The sequence below is a fragment of the Arachis ipaensis genome, chromosome B1, assembly GCF_059453495.1.
Source record: "Arachis ipaensis isolate K30076 ecotype BB chromosome B1, ASM5945349v1, whole genome shotgun sequence".
Taxonomy (NCBI): Eukaryota; Viridiplantae; Streptophyta; class Magnoliopsida; order Fabales; family Fabaceae; genus Arachis; species Arachis ipaensis.
This window is the reverse complement of record NC_142436.1, coordinates 126,581,692-126,602,615: the sequence shown is the minus strand read 5'-3', so window position 1 is coordinate 126,602,615 and position 20,924 is coordinate 126,581,692. Positions and strand designations below refer to the sequence as shown.

General features: G+C 38.7%; 2 non-coding genes across 2 annotated transcripts; both read right to left on the bottom strand.

Moving 5' to 3' along the window:
* Nucleotides 1-3,727: 3,727 nt before the first annotated feature.
* On the bottom strand, nucleotides 3,728-3,835 carry LOC148578289 (small nucleolar RNA R71). The gene has a single exon (XR_015903322.1). It is a non-coding gene; the product is annotated as a small nucleolar RNA R71 (small nucleolar RNA).
* Nucleotides 3,836-11,061: 7,226 nt separating this feature from the next.
* LOC148578288 (small nucleolar RNA R71) lies at nucleotides 11,062-11,169 on the bottom strand. Its single transcript, XR_015903466.1, has one exon. It is a non-coding gene; the product is annotated as a small nucleolar RNA R71 (small nucleolar RNA).
* Nucleotides 11,170-20,924: the final 9,755 nt, after the last annotated feature.

Sequence of the window (20,924 nt, the reverse complement as noted above, 5' to 3'; positions counted from 1 at the left end):
CTCGAAATGGCGCGCTTCCAATTGCGTTGGAAAGTAGACATCCAGGGCTTTCCAGCAATATATAATAGTCCATACTTTGGCTAAGAATAGACGACGTAAACTGGCGTTCAACACCAGCTTTCTACCCAAATCTGGCGTCCAGCGCCAGAAAAGGAGCCAAAACCAGAGTTGAACGCCCAAACTGGCACAAAAGCTGGCGTTCAACTCCAAGGAGGACCTCTGCACGTGCAACACTTAAAGCCCAGCCCAAGCACACACCAAGTGGGCCCCGGAAGTGGATTTATGCATCAATTACTTACTTCTGTAAACCCTAGTGACTAGTTTATTATAAATAGAACCTCTTACTATTGTATTTGACATCTTTGGATTACCTTATGATCCTTTGATCACGTTTTGGGGGCTGGCCATCTCGGCCATGCCTGGACCTTCATTTATGTATTTTCAACGGTAGAGTTTCTACACTCCATAGATTAAGGTGTGGAGCTCTGCTGTTCCTCAAAAATTAATGCAAAGTACTACTGTTTTCTATTCAATTCTTCTTATTTCGCTTCTAAGATATCCATTCGCACCCAAGAACGTGATGAAGGTGATGATTATGTGTGACGCTCATCATCCTTCTCCCCTATGAACACGTGCCTGACAAACACTTCCGTTCTACATGAAATAAGCTAGAATGAATATCTCTTAGATCTCTTAACCGGAATCTTCGTGGCGTAAGCTAGAATGATGGCGGCATTCAAGAGAATCCGGAAAGTCTAAACCTTGTCTGTGGTATTTCGAGTAGGATTCAATAATTGAATGACTGTGACGAGCTCCTAACTCGCGATTGCAGGGCGTTAGTGACAGACGCAAAAGGATAGTAAATCCTATTCCAGCATGATCGAGAACCGACAGATGAATAGCCGTGCCGTGACAGGGTGCGTGAGCATATTATTCACTGAGAGGATAAGATGAAGCCATTGGCAAGGGTGATGCCTCCAGACGATTAGCCATGCCGTGACAGGGCATTGGATCATTTTCCTGAGAGATGACCGAAAGTAGCCATTGACAGTGGTGATGTATCACATAAAGCCAGCCATGGAAAGGAGTGAGACTGATTGGATGAAGATAGCAGGAAAGCAGAGGTTCAGAGGAACAAAAAGCATCTCCATTCGCTTATCTGAAATTCCTACCAATGATTTACATAAGTATCTCTATCCCTATTTTATTATATAATATTCGAAAACACCATTATCACTTTATATCTGCCTGACTGAGATTTACAAGGTGACCATAGCTTGCTTCATACCAACAATCTCCGTGGGATTCGACCCTTACTCACGTAAGGTATTACTTGGACGACCCAGTGCACTTGCTGGTTAGTTGTATCGAAGTTGTGACAAATTATGAATGTGACATCACAATTTCGTGCACCAAGTTTTTGGCGCCGTTGCCGGGGATTGTTCAAGTTTGGACAACTGACGGTTCATCTTGTTGCTCAGATTAGGTAATTTTCTTTTTGTTTTATTTTCAAAAATTTTTCAAAAATCTTTCAAAATTTTCTCCTTTGTTTTCGAAAAAAAAAATGTTTTCAAAAATAAATTATTCTATGGCTTCAGAATTTTTAAGAATGAATTCTAGTGTTTCATGAAGCATGTTGAAGCCTGGTTGGCTGTAAAGCCATGTCTCAATCCTTATACTCAAGAGAAGAGCTTCTTTATCTTTCTTAGCCAATTGGCTGTTGAATGTAAGGAATGTCAGGCGTGTCATGTCTGAGTTACATACTAAAGCTTGGCTGGCTATTAAGCCATGCCTGACCCTTTGATTGGAGCTTTAGAGCATAAGATACCTGGAATTCATGTTGAAAATTTTGGAATCCTTATTTTTTCTTTTTCATATAATTTTTCAAAAAATATAAAATAAAAATCCAAAAAAATTTAGAAAATCATAAAAATCAAAAATATTTTTGTGCTCTTGTTTGAGTCTTGAGTCATATCATAAGTTTGGTGTCAATTGCATGTGTATCTTGCATTTTTCAAAAATTTCATGCATTCATGGTGTTCTTCATGATCTTCAAGTTGTTCTTGGTAAGTCTTCTTGTTTGATCTTGATGATTTTTTGTTTTGTGTCTTTTCATGTTTATCATATGCATTCTTGAATTCTTAGTGCGTAAGCATTAAAGAATTCTAAGTTTGGTGTCTTGCATGTTTTCTTTGCATTAAAATTTTTTTCAAAATTGTGTCTATGATGTTCATCTTGACATTCATGGTGTTCTTGGTGTTCATCTTGACATTCATAGCATTCTTGCATGCATTCATTGTTTTGATCTAAAAATTTCATGCATTGCATAATTTTCATGTTTTTCATAAAAATTTCAAAAATCAAAAAAATATCTTTCCCTTTTTCTCTCATCAAATTCGAAAATTTGAGTTGACTTTTTCAAAAATTTTAAAAAAAAATCAAGTTATTTCTTATGAGTCAAATCAAATTTTCAATTTGAAAATCTTATCTTTTTCAAAATCTTTTTCAAAAATCAAAGCTTTTTCAAAATTCTTAGTTATTTTCGAAAATTAAAAAAATATTTTTCAAAAATCTTTTTCTTATTTTTATACCAAATTTTCGAAAATAACATAAACAATTAATGTTTTGATTCAAAAATTTGAAGTTTGTTACTTGCTTGTTAAGAAAGATTCAAACTTTAAGTTCTAGAATCATATCTTGTGATTTCTTATGAATCAAGTCATTAATTGTGATTTTAAAAATCAAATCTTTTTCAAAACTAATTTCAATCATATCTTTTCAAAAATATCTACTTATCTTATCTTTTTCAAAAAATATCTTTTCAAAATATCTTTTCTAACTTCCTAACTTCTTATCTTTTCAAAATTTGTTTCAACTAACTAACTAACTTTTTGTTTGTTCCTTAACTTTTTCAAAACTACCTAACTAATTCTCTCTCTCTCATTTTTCGAAAATATCTTCCCCCTTTTTCAAAATTTCTTTTTAATTTATTAATTATTTTAATTTTTAAATCTTAATTTTCGAAAATTACTAACATTTTTCAAAAACTATTTTCAAAAATCACTAACTCTTTTTCAAAAATTAATTTCAAAAATTCTCTTCTCTCTCATCTCCTTCTATTTTTTTTATTTATTCATCTACTAACATCTCTCCCTCATTCAAAAAAAAAAAGGATCTCTATTATTATTATTTTTCTGTGCCTTCTTCTTTGTCATATGAGCAGGAGCAAGGACAAGAATATTCTTGTTGAAGCAGATCCAGAACCTGAAAGGACTCTGAATTACAACTAACCAGTAAGCACCTGTTAGGAATTTTCAAACAAGAAGAGGAGATGGCAGCCGAAAATAATAATAATGCAAGGAGGATGCTTGGTGACTTTACTGCACCTAATTCCAATTTACATGGAAGAAGCATCTCCATTCCTGCCATTGGAGCAAACAAATTTGAGCTGAAACCTCAATTAGTTTCTCTGATGCAGCAGAACTGCAAGTTTCATGGACTTCCATCTGAAGATCCTTTTCAGTTCTTAACTGAATTCTTGCAGATATGTGATACTGTTAAGACTAATGGAGTAGATCCTGAAGTCTACAGGCTCATGCTTTTCCCTTTTGCTGTAAGAGACAGAGCTAGATTATGGTTGGATTCTCAACCCAAAGACAGCCTGAACTCTTGGGATAAGCTGGTCACGGCTTTCTTAGCCAAGTACTTTCCTCCTCAAAAGCTGAGCAAGCTTAGAGCTGATGTTCAAACCTTCAGACAGAAAGAAGGTGAATCCCTCTATGAAGCTTGGGAAAGATACAAACAGTTGACCAAAAAGTGTCCTTCTGACATGCTTTCAGAATGGACCATCCTGGATATATTCTATGATGGTTTTATCTGAGCTATCAAAGATGTCACTGGACACTTCTGCAGGTGGATCCATTCACCTAAAGAAAACGCCTGCAGAAGCTCAAGAACTCATTGACATGGTTGCTAATAACCAGTTCATGTACACTTCTGAAAGGAATCCTGTGAGTAATGGGACGCCTATGAAGAATGGAGTTCTTGAAGTTGATACTCTGAATGCCATATTGGCTCAGAATAAAATATTGACTCAGCAAGTCAATATGATCTCTCAGAGTCTGCATGGAATGCAAGCTGCATCCAACAGTACTCAAGAGGCTTCTTATGAAGAAGAAGCTTATGATCCTGAGAACCCTGCAATAGCAGAGGTGAATTACTTAGGTGAACCTTATGGAAACACCTATAACTCATCATGGAGAAATCATCCAAATTTCTCATGGAAGGATCAAAAGCCTCAACAAGGCTTTAATAATGGTGGAAGAAACAGGTTTAGCAATAGCAAGTCTTTTCCATCATCAACTCAGCAACAGACAGAGAACTCTGAACAAAATGCTTCTAATTTAGCAAACTTAGTCTCTGATCTATCTAAGGCCACTGTAAGTTTCATGAATGAAACAAGATCTTCTATTAGAAATCTGGAAGCACAAGTGGGCTAGCTGAGTAAAAGGATCACTGAAATCCCTCCTAGTACTCTCCCAAGCAATACAGAAGAGAATCCAAAAGGAGAGTGCAAGGCCATTGACATAAGCGCCATGGCCGAACCTGTGAAGAGAGGAGAGGACGTGAATCCCAAGGAGGAAGACCTCCTCGGACGTCCAGTGGTCAATAAGGAGCTTCCCTCTGAGGAACCAAAGGACTCTGAGGCTCATCTAGAGACCATAGAGATTCCATTGAACCTCCTTATGCCCTTCATGAGCTCTGATGAGTATTCCTCTTCTGAAGAGAATGAGGATGTTACTGAAGAGCAAGCTGCCAAGTCTCTTGGTGCAATCATGAAGCTGAATGCCAAACTATTTGGCATTGATACTTGGGAAGTTGAACCTCCCTTGTTCATCAATGAACTAAGTGATTTGGATCAACTGACATTGCCTCAGAAGAGACAGGATCCTGGAAAGTTCATAATACCCTGCACCATAGGCACCATGGTCTTTAAGGCTCTGTGTGACCTTGGTTCAGGAATAAACCTCATGCCCCTCTCTGTAATAGAGAAACTGGGAATCTATGGGGTGCAAGCTGCTAAAATCTCATTAGAGATGGCAGACAGCTCTAGAAAACAGGCTTATGGACAAGTAGAGGACGTGTTAGTAAAGGTTGAAGGCCTTTACATCCCTGCTGATTTCATAGTCCTGGATACTGGAAAGGAAGAGGATGAATCCATCATCCTAGAAAGACCTTTCCTGGCCACAGCAAGAGCTGTGATTGACGTTGACAGAGGTGAAATATTCCTTCAATGGAATGAGAACTCCCTTGTGTTTAAAACTCAAGGATCTCCCTCTGCAACCATGGAGAGGAAGCAGAAAAAGCTTCTCTCCAAGCAGAGTCAACCAGAGCCCCCACGGTCAAACTCTAAGTTTGGTGTTGGAGAGTCTCAACAAAGCTCTGCACATCTGTGAGGCTCCATGAGAGCCCACTGTCAAGCTATTGACATTAAAGAAGCGCTTGTTGGGAGGCAACCCAATATTTATCTAATTCTTATTTTTATTGTTTTTCATGTTTTCTTAGGTTCATGATCATGTGGAGTCACAGAATAAACAAAAAAATCAAAAACGGAATCAAAAATAGCAGAAGAAAATTCACACCCTGGAGGAGCATCTGTCTGGCGTTCAAACGCCAGAACAGAGCATAGTTCTGGCGCTGAACGCCCAGAATGGGAGCATCCTGGCGCTGAACGCCCAGAACAAGCATGTTAAATTCACATTTCTGGACTTTACTATGAGTTTGTGTGTTTTTCTGTGATTTCAGGTATTTTCTGGCTGAAATTGAGGGACTTGAGCAGAAATCAGATTCAGAGGTTGAAAAAGGACTGCTGATGCTGTTGGATTCTGACCTCCCTGCACTCAAAGTGGATTTTCTGGAGCTACAGAACTCGAAATGGCGCGCTTCCAATTGCGTTGGAAAGTAGACATCCAGGGCTTTCCATCAATATATAATAGTCCATACTTTGGCTAAGAATAGACGACGTAAACTGGCGTTCAACGCCAGCCTTCTGCCCAAATCTGGCGTCCAGCGCCAGAAAAGGATCCAAAACCAGAGTTGAACACCCAAACTGGCACAAAAACTGGCGTTCAACTCCACAAATGGCCTCTGCACGTGCAACACTTAAGCTCAGCCCAAACACACACCAAGTGGGCCCCGGAAGTGGATTTATACATCAAATACTTACTTCTGTAAACCCTAGTGACTAGTTTATTATAAATAGAACCTCTTACTATTGTATTTGACATCTTTGGATTACCTTATGATCCTTTGATCACGTTTTGGGGGCTGGCCATCTCGGCCACGCCTGGACCTTCATTTATGTATTTTCAACGGTAGAGTTTCTACACTCCATAGATTAAGGTGTGGAGCTCTGCTGTTCCTCAAAGATTAATGCAAAGTACTACTGTTTTCTATTCAATTCTTCTTATTTCGCTTCTAAGATATCCATTCGCACCCAAGAACGTGATGAAGGTGATGATTATGTGTGACGCTCATCATTCTTCTCCCCTATGAACACGTGCCTGACAAACACTTCCGTTCTACATGAAATAAGCTAGAATGAATATCTCTTAGATCTCTTAACCGGAATCTTCGTGGCGTAAGCTAGAATGATGGCGGCATTCAAGAGAATCCGGAAAGTCTAAACCTTGTCTGTGGTATTCTGAGTAGGATTCAATGATTGAATGACTGTGACGAGCTCCTAACTCGCGATTGCAGGGCGTTAGTGACAGACGCAAAAGGATAGTAAATCCTATTCTAGCATGATCGAGAACCGACAGATGAATAGCCGTGCCGTGACAGGGTGCGTGAGCATATTATTCACTGAGAGGATAAGATGAAGCCATTGGCAAGGGTGATGCCTCCAGACGATTAGCCATGCCGTGACAGGGCATTGGATCATTTTCCCGAGAGATGACTGATGAGCGGATAATTTATACGCTTTTTGACATTGTTTTTAGTATGTTTTTAGTAGGATCTAGTTACTTTTAGGGATGTTTTTAATAGATTTTGTGTTAAATTCACATTTCTGGACTTTACTATGAGTTTGTGTGTTTTTCTGTGATTTCAGGTATTTTCTGGCTGAAATTGAGGGACTTGAGCAGAAATCAGATTCAGAGGTTGAAAAAGGACTGCTGATGCTGTTGGATTCTGACCTCCCTGCACTCAAAGTGGATTTTCTGGAGCTACAGAACTCGAAATGGCGCGCTTCCAATTGCGTTGGAAAGTAGACATCCAGGGCTTTCCATCAATATATAATAGTCCATACTTTGGCTAAGAATAGACGACGTAAACTGGCGTTCAACGCCAGCCTTCTGCCCAAATCTGGCGTCCAGCGCCAGAAAAGGATCCAAAACCAGAGTTGAACACCCAAACTGGCACAAAAACTGGCGTTCAACTCCACAAATGGCCTCTGCACGTGCAACACTTAAGCTCAGCCCAAACACACACCAAGTGGGCCCCGGAAGTGGATTTATACATCAAATACTTACTCATGTAAACCCTAGTAGCTAGTTTATTATAAATAGGACCTCTTACTATTGTATTAGACATCTTTGGATTACCTTATGATCCTTTGATCATGTTTTAGGGGGCTGGCCATCTCGGCCATGCCTGGACCTTTCACTTATGTATTTTCAACGGTAGAGTTTCTACACTCCATAGATTAAGGTGTGGAGCTCTGCTGTTCCTCAAAGATTAATGCAAAGTACTACTGTTTTCTATTCAATTCTTCTTATTTCTCTTCTAAGATATCCATTCGCACCCAAGAACGTGATGAAGGTGATGATTATGTGTGACGCTCATCATCCTTCTCCCTTATGAACGCGTGCCTGACAAACACTTCTGTTCTACATGAAATAAGCTAGAATGAGTATCTCTTAGATCTCCTAACCAGAATCTTCGTGGCGTAAGCTAGAATGATGGCGGCATTCAAGAGAATCCGGAAGGTCTAAACCTTGTCTGTGGTATTCTGAGTAGGATTCAATGATTGAATGACTGTGACGAGCTTCAAACTCGCGAGTGCTGGGCGTTAGTGACAGACGCAAAAGGAGGGTGAATCCTATTCCAGCATGATCGAGAACCGACAGATGAATAGCCGTGCCGTGACAGGGTGCGTGAGCATATTATTCACTGAGAGGAGGGGATGTAGCCACTGACAACGGTGATGCCCTTGCATACAGCCAGCCATGGAAAGGAGTAAGACAGATTGGATGAAGATAGCAGGAAAGCAGAGGTTCAGAGGAACGAAAAGCATCTCCATTCGCTTATCTGAAATTCCTACCAATGATTTACATAAGTATCTCTATCCCTATTTTACTATATAATATTCGAAAACACCATTATCACTTTATATCTGCCTGACTGAGATTTACAAGGTGACCATAGCTTGCTTCATACCAACAATCTCCGTGGGATTCGACCCTTACTTACGTAAGGTATTACTTGGACGACCCAGTGCACTTGCTGGTTAGTTGTATCGAAGTTGTGACAATTATGAATTAAGATCAGAGCACCAAGCTTTGGAGCCATTACCAGGATTTGTTCGAGCCTGGAGATCACAATTTCGTGCACCAAGTTTTTGGCGCCGTTGCCGGGGATTGTTCGTGTTTGGACAACTGACGGTTCATCTTGTTGCTCAGATTGGGTAACTTTCTTTTCGTTTTCTTTTCAAAAATTTTTTTTCAAAAATCTTTCAAAAATTTTCTCATCTGTTTTCAAAAAAAAAAAATGTTTTCAAAAAAATTTTTATTCAAAATTTTTAAGAATGAATTCTAGTGTTTCATGAAGCATGTGAAGCCTGGCTGGCTGTAAAGCCATGTCTAAATTTAATTGGACTGAGGCTTGCAATCTGTTATCAAGATCAATATACTCTGATGTTAAATGCTAAAGCTTGGCTGGCCATTGGCCATGTCTAGTGTTTTGGACTGGAGCTTTCATTGAAAGCTTGGCTGGCTAGTGAGCCATGTCTAATTCCTGGACTGAAGCTTTAGACTAATATGGCAAGATTCCTGGAATTCATATTAAAAATTTTGGAATCCTTATTTTTCTTTTCATAATAATTTTCGAAAAAAAAAAATCCAAAAAAATTAGAAAATCATAAAAATCAAAAATATTTTTCTATTTCTTGTTTGAGTCTTGAGTCATATCATAAGTTTGGTGTCAATTGCATGTGCATCCTACATTTTTCGAAAATTCTCATGCATTCATAGTGTTCTTCATGATCTTCAAGTTGTTCTTGGTAAGTCTTCTTGTTTGATCTTGATGATTTTTTGTTTTGTGTCTTTTCATGTTTATCATATGCATTCTTGAATTCTTAGTGCGTAAGCATTAAAGAATTCTAAGTTTGGTGTCTTGCATGTTTTCTTTGCATTAAAAATTTTTCAAAATTATGTTCTTGATGTTCATCTTGACATTCATAGTGTTCTTGGTGTTCATCTTGACATTCATATCATTCATGCATGCATTCATTGTTTTGATCTAAAAATTTCATGCATAGCATATTTTTCATGTTTTTCATAAAAATTCAAAAAATCAAAAAAATATCTTTCCCTTTTTCTCTCATCAAATTCGAAAATTGAGTTGACTTTTTCAAAAATTTTTTAAAAAAATCAAAGTTGTTTCTTATAAGTCAAATCAAATTTTCAATTTGAAAATCTTATCTTTTTCAAAATCTTTTTCAAAAATCAAATCTTTTTCAAATTTCTTAGTTATTTTCGAAAATTCCAAAAATATTTTTCAAAAATATTTTTCTTATTTTTATACCAAATTTTCGAAAATAACATAAACAATTAATGTTTTGATTCAAAAATTTGAAGTTTGTTACTTGCTTGTTAAGAAAGATTCAAACTTTAAGTTCTAGAATCATATCTTGTGATTTCTTGTGAATCAAGTCATTAATTGTGATTTTAAAAATCAAATCTTTTTTTTCAAAAACTAATTTCAATCATATCTTTTCAAAAATATCTTCTTATCTTATCTTTTTCAAAAATATCTTTTCAAATATCTTTTCTAACTTCCTAACTTCTTATCTTTTCAAAATTTGTTTCAACTAACTAACTAACTTTTTGTTTGTTCCTTAACTTTTTCAAAACTACCTAACTAACTCTCTCTCTCTAATTTTCGAAAATATCTCCCCCTTTTTCAAAAATTTCTTTTTAATTAACTAATTATTTTTATTTTTATTTTTATTTCAAAAAAAAAATTTTCGAAAAATACTAACAAATTTTCAAAAACCAATTTTCAAAAATCACTAACTCCTTTTCAAAATAATTTTCGAAAATTATACCTCCCCCATCCTATTCTATTTATTCATTCATATCCTAACATCTCATCTCACATCTCTTCCATCAGTACAGTTGCATTTCTTCCTTTACATCACATTCTTTGTCTCCCCCTCTTTTCTTCCACTCACAAAGGGATCCCTGTACTGTGGTATAAAGGATCTCTATTATTATTATTATTTTTCTGTGCCTTCTTCTTTGTCATATGAGCAGGAGCAAGGATAAGAACATTCTTGTGGAAGCAGATCCAGAACCTGAAAGGACTCTGAAGAGAAAATTAAGAGAAGCTAAAATACAACAATCCAGAGATAACCTTTCAGAAATTTTCGAACAGGCAGAGGAGATGGCAGCCGAAAATAATAATAATGTAAGGAAGATGCTTGGTGACTTTACTGCACCTAATTCCAATTTACATGGAAGAAGCATCTCCATTCCTGCCATTGGAGCAAACAACTTTGAGCTGAAACCTCAATTAGTTTCTCTAATGCAGCAGAACTGCAAGTTTCATGGACTTCCATCTGAAGATCCTTTTCAGTTCTTAACTGAATTCTTGCAGATATGTGATACTGTTAAGACTAATGGAGTAGATCCTGAAGTCTACAGGCTCATGCTTTTCCCTTTTGCTGTAAGAGACAGAACTAGATTATGGTTGGATTCTCAACCCAAAGACAGCCTGAACTCTTGGGATAAGCTGGTCACGGCTTTCTTAGCCAAGTACTTTCCTCCTCAAAAGCTGAGCAAGCTTAGAGCTGATGTTCAAACCTTCGGACAGAAAGAAGGTGAATCCCTCTATGAAGCTTGGGAAAGATACAAACAGTTGACCAAAAAGTGTCCTTCTGACATGCTTTCAGAATGGACCATCCTGGATATATTCTATGATGGTTTATCTGAGCTATCAAAGATGTCACTGGACACTTCTGTAGGTGGATCCATCCATCTAAAGAAAACGCCTGCAGAAGCTCAAGAACTCATTGACATGGTTGCTAATAACCAGTTCATGTACACTTCTGAAAGGAATCCTGTGAGTAATGGGACGCCTATGAAGAAGGGAGTTCTTGAGGTTGATACTCTGAATGCCATATTGGCTCAGAATAAAATATTGACTCAGCAAGTCAATATGATTTCTCAGAGTCTGCATGGAATGCAAGCTGCATCCAACAGTACTCAAGAGGCATCTTCTGAAGAAGAAGCCTATGATCCTGAGAACCCTGCAATAGCAGAGGTAAATTACTTAGGTGAACCTTATGGAAACACCTATAACTCAACATGGAGAAATCATCCAAATTTCTCATGGAAGGATCAAAAGCCTCAACAAGGCTTTAATAATGGTGGAAGAAACAGGTTTAGCAATAGCAAGCCTTTTCTATCATCAACTCAGCAACAGACAGAGAACTCTGAACAAAATGCTTCTAATTTAGCAAATCTAGTCTCTGATCTATCTAAGGCCACTGTAAGTTTCATGAATGAAACAAGGTCTTCCATTAGAAATCTGGAAGCACAAGTGGGCCAGCTGAGTAAAAGGATCACTGAAATCCCTCCTAGTACTCTCCCAAGCAATACAGAAGAGAACCCAAAAGGAGAGTGCAAGGCCATTGACATAAGCGCCATGGCCGAACCTGTGAGGAGAGGAGAGGACGTGAATCCCAAGGAGGAAGACCTCCTGGGACGTCCAGTGATCAATAAGGAGCTTCCCTCTGGGGAACCAAAGGACTCTGAGGCTCATCTAGAGACCATAGAGATTCCATTGAACCTCCTTATGCCCTTCATGAGCTGTGATGAATATTCTTCTTCTGAAGAGAATGAGGATGTTACTGAAGAGCAAACTGCCAAGTTTCTTGGTGCAATCATGAAGCTGAATGCCAAATTATTTGGCATTGATGCTTGGAAAGTTGAACCTCCCTTGTTCATCAATGAACTAAGTGATCTGGATCAACTGACATTGCCTCAGAAGAGACAGGATCCTGGAAAGTTCATAATACCCTGCACCATAGGCACCATGGTCTTTAAGGCTCTGTGTGACCTTGGTTCAGGGATAAACCTCATGCCCCTCTCTGTAATAGAGAAACTGGGAATCTATGGGGTGCAAGCTGCTAAAATCTCACTGGAGATGACAGACAGCTCAAGAAAACAGGCTTATGGACAAGTAGAAGATGTATTAGTAAAGGTTGAGGGCCTTTACATCCCTACTGATTTCATAGTCCTGGATACTGGAAAGGAAGAGGATGAATCCATCATCCTAGGAAGACCTTTCCTGGCCACAGCAAGAGCTGTGATTGATGTTGACAGAGGTGAAATAGTCCTTCAATGGAATGAGAACTCCCTTGTATTTAAAACTCAAGGATCTCCCTCTACAATCATGAAGAGGAAGCAGGAAAAGCTTCTCTCCAAGCAGAGTCAACCAGAGCCCCCACAGTCAAACTCTAAGTTTGGTGTTGGGAGGCCACAATCAAACTCTAAGTTTGGTGTTGAACTCCCATATCCAAACTCTAAGTTTGGTGTTGGAGAGTCTCAACAAAGCTCTGCACATCTGTGAGGCTCCATGAGAGCCCACTGTCAAGCTATTGACATTAAAGAAGCGCTTGTTGGGAGGCAACCTAATGTTTATCTAATTCTTATTTTTATTGTTTTTCATGTTTTCTTAGGTTCATGATCATGTGGAGTCACAAAATAAACAAAAAAATTCAAAAATGGAATCAAAAACAGCAGAAGAAAAATCACACCCTGGAGGAGCATCTGTCTGGCGTTTAAACGCCAGAACAGAGCATAATTCTGGCGCTGAACGCCCAGAATGGGAGCATCCTGGTGCTGAACGCCCAGAACAAGCATGGTTCTGGCGTTCAACGCCAGAAATGGCAGCAAATGGGCGTTGAACGCCCAAAATGGGCACCAACCTGGCGCTGAACGCCCAGAGTTGTGTGCAAGGGCATTTTGCATGCCTAAATTGGTGCAGGGATGTAAATGCCTTGACATCTCAAGATCTGTGGACCTCACAGGATCACCTCAGGATCTGTGGACCCCACAGGATCCCCACCTACCTCCACTCACTCTCTTCTCTCTTCTCAATCATCCTCTATTCCCAATAAACACTCTTCCCTATTAACTCTTTACCACTCACATCCAAACACCCACTTTCCTTCAAAATTCAACATCTCTTTCCCACCCAATCCCACCCATATGGCCGAATACACATCTCCCTCCATCTCCTCCATATCTTCTTCTTATTCTTCTATTCTTTCTTCTTTTGCTCGAGGGCGAGCAACATTCTAAGTTTGGTGTGGTAAAAAGCATAGCTTTTTTGTTTTTTCCATAACCATTGATGGCACCTAAGGCCAGAGAAGCCTCTAGAAAGAGGAAAGGGAAGACAAAAGCTTCCATCAAGGGTCTATAGCTCAGTGGTAGAACATTTGACTGCAAATCAAGAGATCCCTGAGATACCTCAGGGGATACATTTTCTTCCACACAATTATTGGAAGCAACTAAGGGTGGAACATCAAGAGCACTCCATCATCCTTCATGAAATCAGAGAAGATCTAAAAGCAATGAAGGAGGAGCAACAAAGACAAGGAAGAGACATAGAAGAGCTCAAGGACATCATTGGTTCCTCAAGAAGGAAAGGCCACCATTACTAAGGTGGATTCATTCCTTGTTCTTATTTCTTCTGTTTTTTGTTTTCTATGTTATGTGCTTATCTGTGTTTGTGTCTTCATTACATGATCATTAGTAGTTAGTAACTATGTCTTAAAGTTATAAATGTCCTATGAATCCATCACCTCTCTTAAATGAAAAATGTTTTAATTCAAAAGAACAAGAAGTACATGAGTTTCGAATTTATCCTTGAACTTAGTTTAATTATATTGATGTGGTGACAATACTCCTTGTTTTCTGAATGTATGCTTGAACAGTGCATATGTCTTTTGAAGTTGTTGTTTAAGAATGTTAAATATGTTGGCTCTTGAAAGAATGATGACTAGGAGACATGTTATTTGATAATCTGAAAAATCATAAAAATGATTCTTGAAGCAAGAAAAAGCAGCAAAGAACAAAGCTTGCAGAAAAAAAAATTAGGCAAAAAAAAATAGAAAGAAAAAGAAAAAGCAAGCAGAAAAAGCCAAAGCTCTTAAAACCAAGAGGCAAGAGCAAAAAGCCAATAACCCTTAAAACCAAAAGGCAAGGGCAATTAAAAAGGATCCCAAGGCTTTGAGCATCAGTGGATAGGAGGGCCTAAAGGAAAAAAATCCTGGTCTAAGCGGCTAAACCAAGCTGTCCCTAACCATGTGCTTGTGGCGTGTAGGTGTCAAGTGAAAACTTGAGACTGAGCTGTTAAAGTCAAGGTCCAAAGCAAAAAAAAAAAAAAAAGAGTGTGCTTAAGAACCCTGGACACCTCTAATTGGGGACTTTAGCAAAGCTGAGTCACAATCTGAAAGGGTTCACCCAATTATGTGTCTATGGCATTTATGTATCCGGTGGTAATACTGGAAAACAAAATGCTTAGGGCCACGGCCAAGACTCATAAAGAAGCTGTGTTCAAGAATCATCATACTGAACTAAGAGAGTCAATAACACTATTCGAAATCTGAAGTTCCTATAGATGCCAATCATTCTGAACCTCAATGGATAAAGTGAGATGCCAAAACTATTCAAGAGGCAAAAAGCTATAAGTCCCGCTCATATGATTGAAGCTCTGTTTCATTGATAGTTTGGAATTTATAGTATATTCTATTCTTTTTATCCTATTTTGATTTTCAGTTGCTTGGGGACAAGCAACAATTTAAGTTTGGTGTTGTGATGAGCGGATAATTTATACGCTTTTTGACATTGTTTTTAGTATGTTTTTAGTAGGATCTAGTTACTTTTAGGGATGTTTTTAATAGATTTTGTGTTAAATTCACATTTCTGGACTTTACTATGAGTTTGTGTGTTTTTCTGTGATTTCAGGTATTTTCTGGTTGAAATTGAGGGACTTGAGCAGAAATCAGATTCAGAGGTTGAAAAAGGACGCTGATGCTGTTGGATTCTGACCTCCCTGCACTCAAAGTGGATTTTCTGGAGCTACAGAACTCGAAATGGCGCGCTTCCAATTGCGTTAAAAAGTAGACATCCAGGGCTTTCCAGAAATATATAATAGTCCATACTTTGGCCAAGAATAGACGACGTAAACTGGCGTTCAACGCCAGCCTTCTGCCCAAATCTGGCGTCCAGCGCCAGAAAGGATCCAAAACCAGAGTTGAACACCCAAACTGGCACAAAAACTGGCGTTCAACTCCACAAATGGCCTCTGCACGTGCAACACTTAAGCTCAGCCCAAACACACACCAAGTGGGCCCCGGAAGTGGATTTATACATCAAATACTTACTCATGTAAACCCTAGTAGCTAGTTTATTATAAATAGGACCTCTTACTATTGTATTAGACATCTTTGGATTACCTTATGATCCTTTGATCACGTTTTAGGGGGCTGGCCATCTCGGCCATGCCTGGACCTTTCACTTATGTATTTTCAACGGTAGAGTTTCTACACTCCATAGATTAAGGTGTGGAGCTCTGCTGTTCCTCAAAGATTAATGCAAAGTACTACTATTTTCTATTCAATTCTTCTTATTTCTCTTCTAAGATATCCATTCGCACCCAAGAACGTGATGAAGGTGATGATTATGTGTGACGCTCATCATCCTTCTCCCTTATGAACGCGTGCCTGACAAACTCTTCTGTTCTACATGAAATAAGCTAGAATGAGTATCTCTTAGATCTCCTAACCAGAATCTTCGTGGCGTAAGCTAGAATGATGGCAGCATTCAAGAGAATCCGGAAGGTCTAAACCTTGTCTGTGGTATTCTGAGTAGGATTCAATGATTGAATGACTGTGACGAGCTTCAAACTCGCGAGTGCTGGGCGTTAGTGACAGACGCAAAAGGATGGTGAATCCTATTCCAGCATGATCGAGAACCGACAGATGAATAGCCGTGCCGTGACAGGGTGCGTGAGCATATTATTCACTGAGAGGAGGGGATGTAGCCACTGACAACGGTGATGCCCTTGCATACAGCCAGCCATGGAAAGGAGTAAGACAGATTGGATGAAGATAGCAGGAAAGCAGAGGTTCAGAGGAATGAAAAGCATCTCCATTCGCTTATCTGAAATTCCTACCAATGATTTACATAAGTATCTCTATCCCTATTTTACTATATAATATTCGAAAACACCATTATCACTTTATATCTGCCTGACTGAGATTTACAAGGTGACCATAGCTTGCTTCATACCAACAATCTCCGTGGGATTCGACCCTTACTCACGTAAGGTATTACTTGGACGACCCAGTGCACTTGCTGGTTAGTTGTATCGAAGTTATGACAATTATGAATTAAGATCAGAGCACCAAGCTTTGGAGCCATTACCAGGATTTGTTCGAGCCTGGAGATCACAATTTCGTGCACCAATGACCGAAAGTAGCCATTGACAGTGGTGATGTATCACATAAAGCCAGCCTTGGAAAGGAGTGAGACTGATTGGATGAAGATAGTAGGAAAGCAGAGGTTCAGAGGAACGAAAAGCATCTCCATTCGCTTATCTGAAATTCCTACCAATGATTTACATAAGTATCTCTATCCCTATTTTATTATATAATATTCGAAAACACCATTATCACTTTATATCTGCCTGACTGAGATTTACAAGGTGACCATAGCTTGCTTCATACCAACAATCTCCGTGGGATTCGACCCTTACTCACGTAAGGTATTACTTGGACGACCCAGTGCACTTGCTGGTTAGTTGTATCGAAGTTGTGACAAATTATGAATGTGACATCACAATTTCGTGCACCATTCACCAATATAATTAACTCAATATAATAGAGATGATTCATATATTTATTTAATATATGTAGTAACGTAAAAAGAAAAAGAGGAATATATAAAGAAAGAAGGATTATTGTTATGGCTGTGTGTCTCAAATGCCTCAACCTATATCCCTATTCATATATGTGCAAGGTTTAACTTCTCAAATGTTGGAAATCTTGCACCGTTTATTCTTTAATATTTCTACCACCCAAAAGTACTTAATTGGAGGAATGAATTATGCTGAGTAGACACTGAATGAGCATCCATATTGTAACAATTTAAAGGTTTTAAGAACTGATCCGTGCCCTAGCATCTCGGGCGTACACTACTATATTTCGAAATCGAATTTTAAACATTTGAACTCTATCTTATTAAATAACCGTTTTACACTTCTATAGTACCTGCACAAATCTCGGATGAAGCAGATCCAGGTTTGTTACTACTAAGCAACAATAAATAGAGGAGAGTCAGGGTTAGAAGGGTAGATCATTCACCACAGTCAATAGCTTTTAGAAAGTATTCTCCCTAGAATTAATATTGACTTAAGCATCGAAATCCTTTTTGCGGGTCCTATTCCCAAGTCAAAACTCCGAGGAGCTTATAGCCCGGCTGTCAAGAAGTTGAAGAGAAGATTCCCAACATTGACGAGCTACACCTTGGGAGTAGTTTCCAGCCGGAACATTGGCGCCCACCGTAGGGCTAGACCTTAACCCCACATTTTGTTGTCTTTTTTCCCTTTTTCTCCTTTTTTCTCCACAGGTTTCCAGATCATGACAAACAATTCTATAGCTCCACCCCCACCTCCAACTCATGATGAGCTCCTAGCCATGAATGCTGCTTTATAGGCAGAGGGATGAAAAATGGCCGATCTCTTGGCGGCCAAGCCAAATAACGACAAGGAGAACGAGGAGTGAAAGAACCGAAATGAAGAACACCACTCTGAGTCAAACATGAAGATAGGAAGGACATCTTACAAGATGGGAAAACGGAGAACAAATCTTTTTTTTGAAGAAATAATGAGTTTTCAAATGCCGAAAAACTTCACACTTCCAACAACATTGAAACCTTATGAAGGGATTGGTGACCGCAACATACACGTCACTAAATTCAAATCTACGATGTTTTTAAATGATGCATCTGACCCTATCTTGTGTCGATCTTTTTCCATCTTTTTCGACGGAGCTGCTTTAATTTGGTTTTTGAATTTACCTGTAGGTTCAATTTCAAGCTTTGAGGAATTTGCCGATTTATTCGTGAAAAACTTTGCAGCATCCAAAATATACGTACGAGGCTTAGATTTCCTTAGCATAATCAAGCAAGGCAACATGAAAGCTTGAAGGATTACATAATCAGGTTTGCAAAGGCGGCAATGAAAATTCCCGACTTAATCCTAAAGTCCATCTACATGCTTTGAAAAGGGCTTCAACTGGAAACTTTCAAGAAGCGATAGTGATAGCAAAGGCCAAAATATATACTGGCCGAATTCAGGGATAAAGCGATAGGTCAAATTGAGATCGAGGAACTACGAGAAGCTAGGAGAGCAGAAAAACCACTACTCACAGGGACGATGATAAGCAAAGCAAAATAAACCACATCTTAGATAGCAAAAAACCATTTAAGTTGACACCAAAGTTTGACTCCTATATGCAGTTCAATGTAAAAAGCGAGGACATAATAAAGCAGATCCTACATGCTGAAATCATCAAACCTCCCAACATGGCAGGGACCTACCAGGACCAAAAGTATATTGATAGAAGTAAACAATGTGCATTTCACCAGAAATTTGGACACACAACTGACGAGTGTGTGATGACAAAGGACCTCTTAGAATGACTGGTGCAACAGGGATTACTGAACAAATATGTCAATGGCTGAACCAAAGAGATACGTCAAGCCTCCCAATAACAAAGGAACAACCGAACTTAACCTCAGCTTCAAAGGACAATGCGAGATGTTCCACCCCGAATCAACCTCTCATGACAAGAAAAGTCATTAACTACATCTCAAGAGGCTTTGTGTGTGGAGGAATCACTAGTTCATCTAGAAAGAGAAGTTAAAGGACAATGCTAACTCTAGCGGGGAGGGGTCAGCGTCACAAGAGCCGACTTGCTCCATTCCAAATATCACCTTCAACACATCCGACTTTCAATCCTAGAGCCTAAACCTGGATGACCTTGTGGTAATATCTGTGACCATAGGGGAAGCAAAAGTTCGAAAAGTTCTAATGAACCCCGGAAGCAGTGCCGACGTATTGTTCTTATCAACTTTCTGTAATATGCAACTGAATGAGAAAATTCTACAGCCCTCATCCGGAGAGCTAGCTGGTTTCTCTGGAGAAAGAGTTCCAGTAACAAGTTATGTTTGGTTAAGAACAACTTTAGGGGAACACCCATATTTGAAAACCTTAGATATCTAACATCTTGTAGTTGATTGTGTTAGCCCTTATAACATCATATTAGGTTGGCCATCATTAAACTCTTTTTTGGTGTTATTGTTTTCACAATTCACTTGTGCATAAAGTTCCATGTGTAGGATGACATAATCACAAATGTGAATTCGGATCATAAGGAAGCAAGACAATGCTGGCTAAAAGCCTGATCACCAACATTAGATCCTATTCAGCAGGTCAACTCAGTTTACAATGCCGACGATATACCGACACTAACCGAGCTTGATCCTCGACATAACAGAGATAGTCGGCCAACGCCAATGGATGACCTCCGCCAGGTTAAGCCTAACTGATGATGATTCACAGTATACTAACATAGGGTATACTTTGACTGCAGGAGAAACACAAAAGCTTATCACCATGCTATGAGCAAATGTGGTTTTATTCGCATGGACACTCACGGACATTCCCATGATCGACCTAAACGTCATATGTCACAAACTCACCTTGAACCCAAGAGCTTGTCCAGTATGGCAAAAGAAACGTAACCTCAAAAGCAAAAAAAAAAAAGAGGAGGCTATCAAAGAAACACAAAAGTTGTTAATTGCAGGCTGCATGCGGTAAATCCGATTTACGTCGTGGTTGGCAACCATGGTAATGGTAAAGAAAAAATCAGGCAAATGGCGCATGTGGGTCGACTTAACAAACTTGAACAAAGCTTGCCCAAAGGACCCGTATCCACTGCCATGCATTGATAAATTAGTGGATAACACCTCAGGTTTTAAAGTTTTAAGCTTTATGGACACCTATTCAGTCTATAATCAGATACTAATGCACCCAGCAGATCAAGACAAACCACATTTATCACTGATCATGGCAATTTTTGTTATTGTTAACATATAAGTAGCTATAGTAGAAGTTAGTCATTTAAGTTATCAAGAACTGAATCAAGAACCATTAGTTTGTTATAGCTTTGACTATTGACTTTACTCTGCTATTGTGTGTGTGTGTGTGCATATATATATATATATATATATCCAGTGTGTACCTACTGATATCTGTTCAATTATACAATAATACATTTTATCTATCTATAGAAGGTTTACTTTGCTCAATATTCTGTTCTAATAAGGGTTACAACTCAATTCTGCTGTTCTTCCTATATGGTATCAGAGCCATTCAATATCCATGTCTGATGATTCTACTAGTAGAAGTGATACTGAAGATCACAACTTTCCTGCAATCATACAAGCTAATAACATCAACGCTGCAGTAACAAAACCATTCAATACTCCTTTGGTAAAGAAGCTTTATGAGAAGAATTTTCTTACTTGACGTCATTTACAAATCTATCCATCTGTGGACAAGAACTC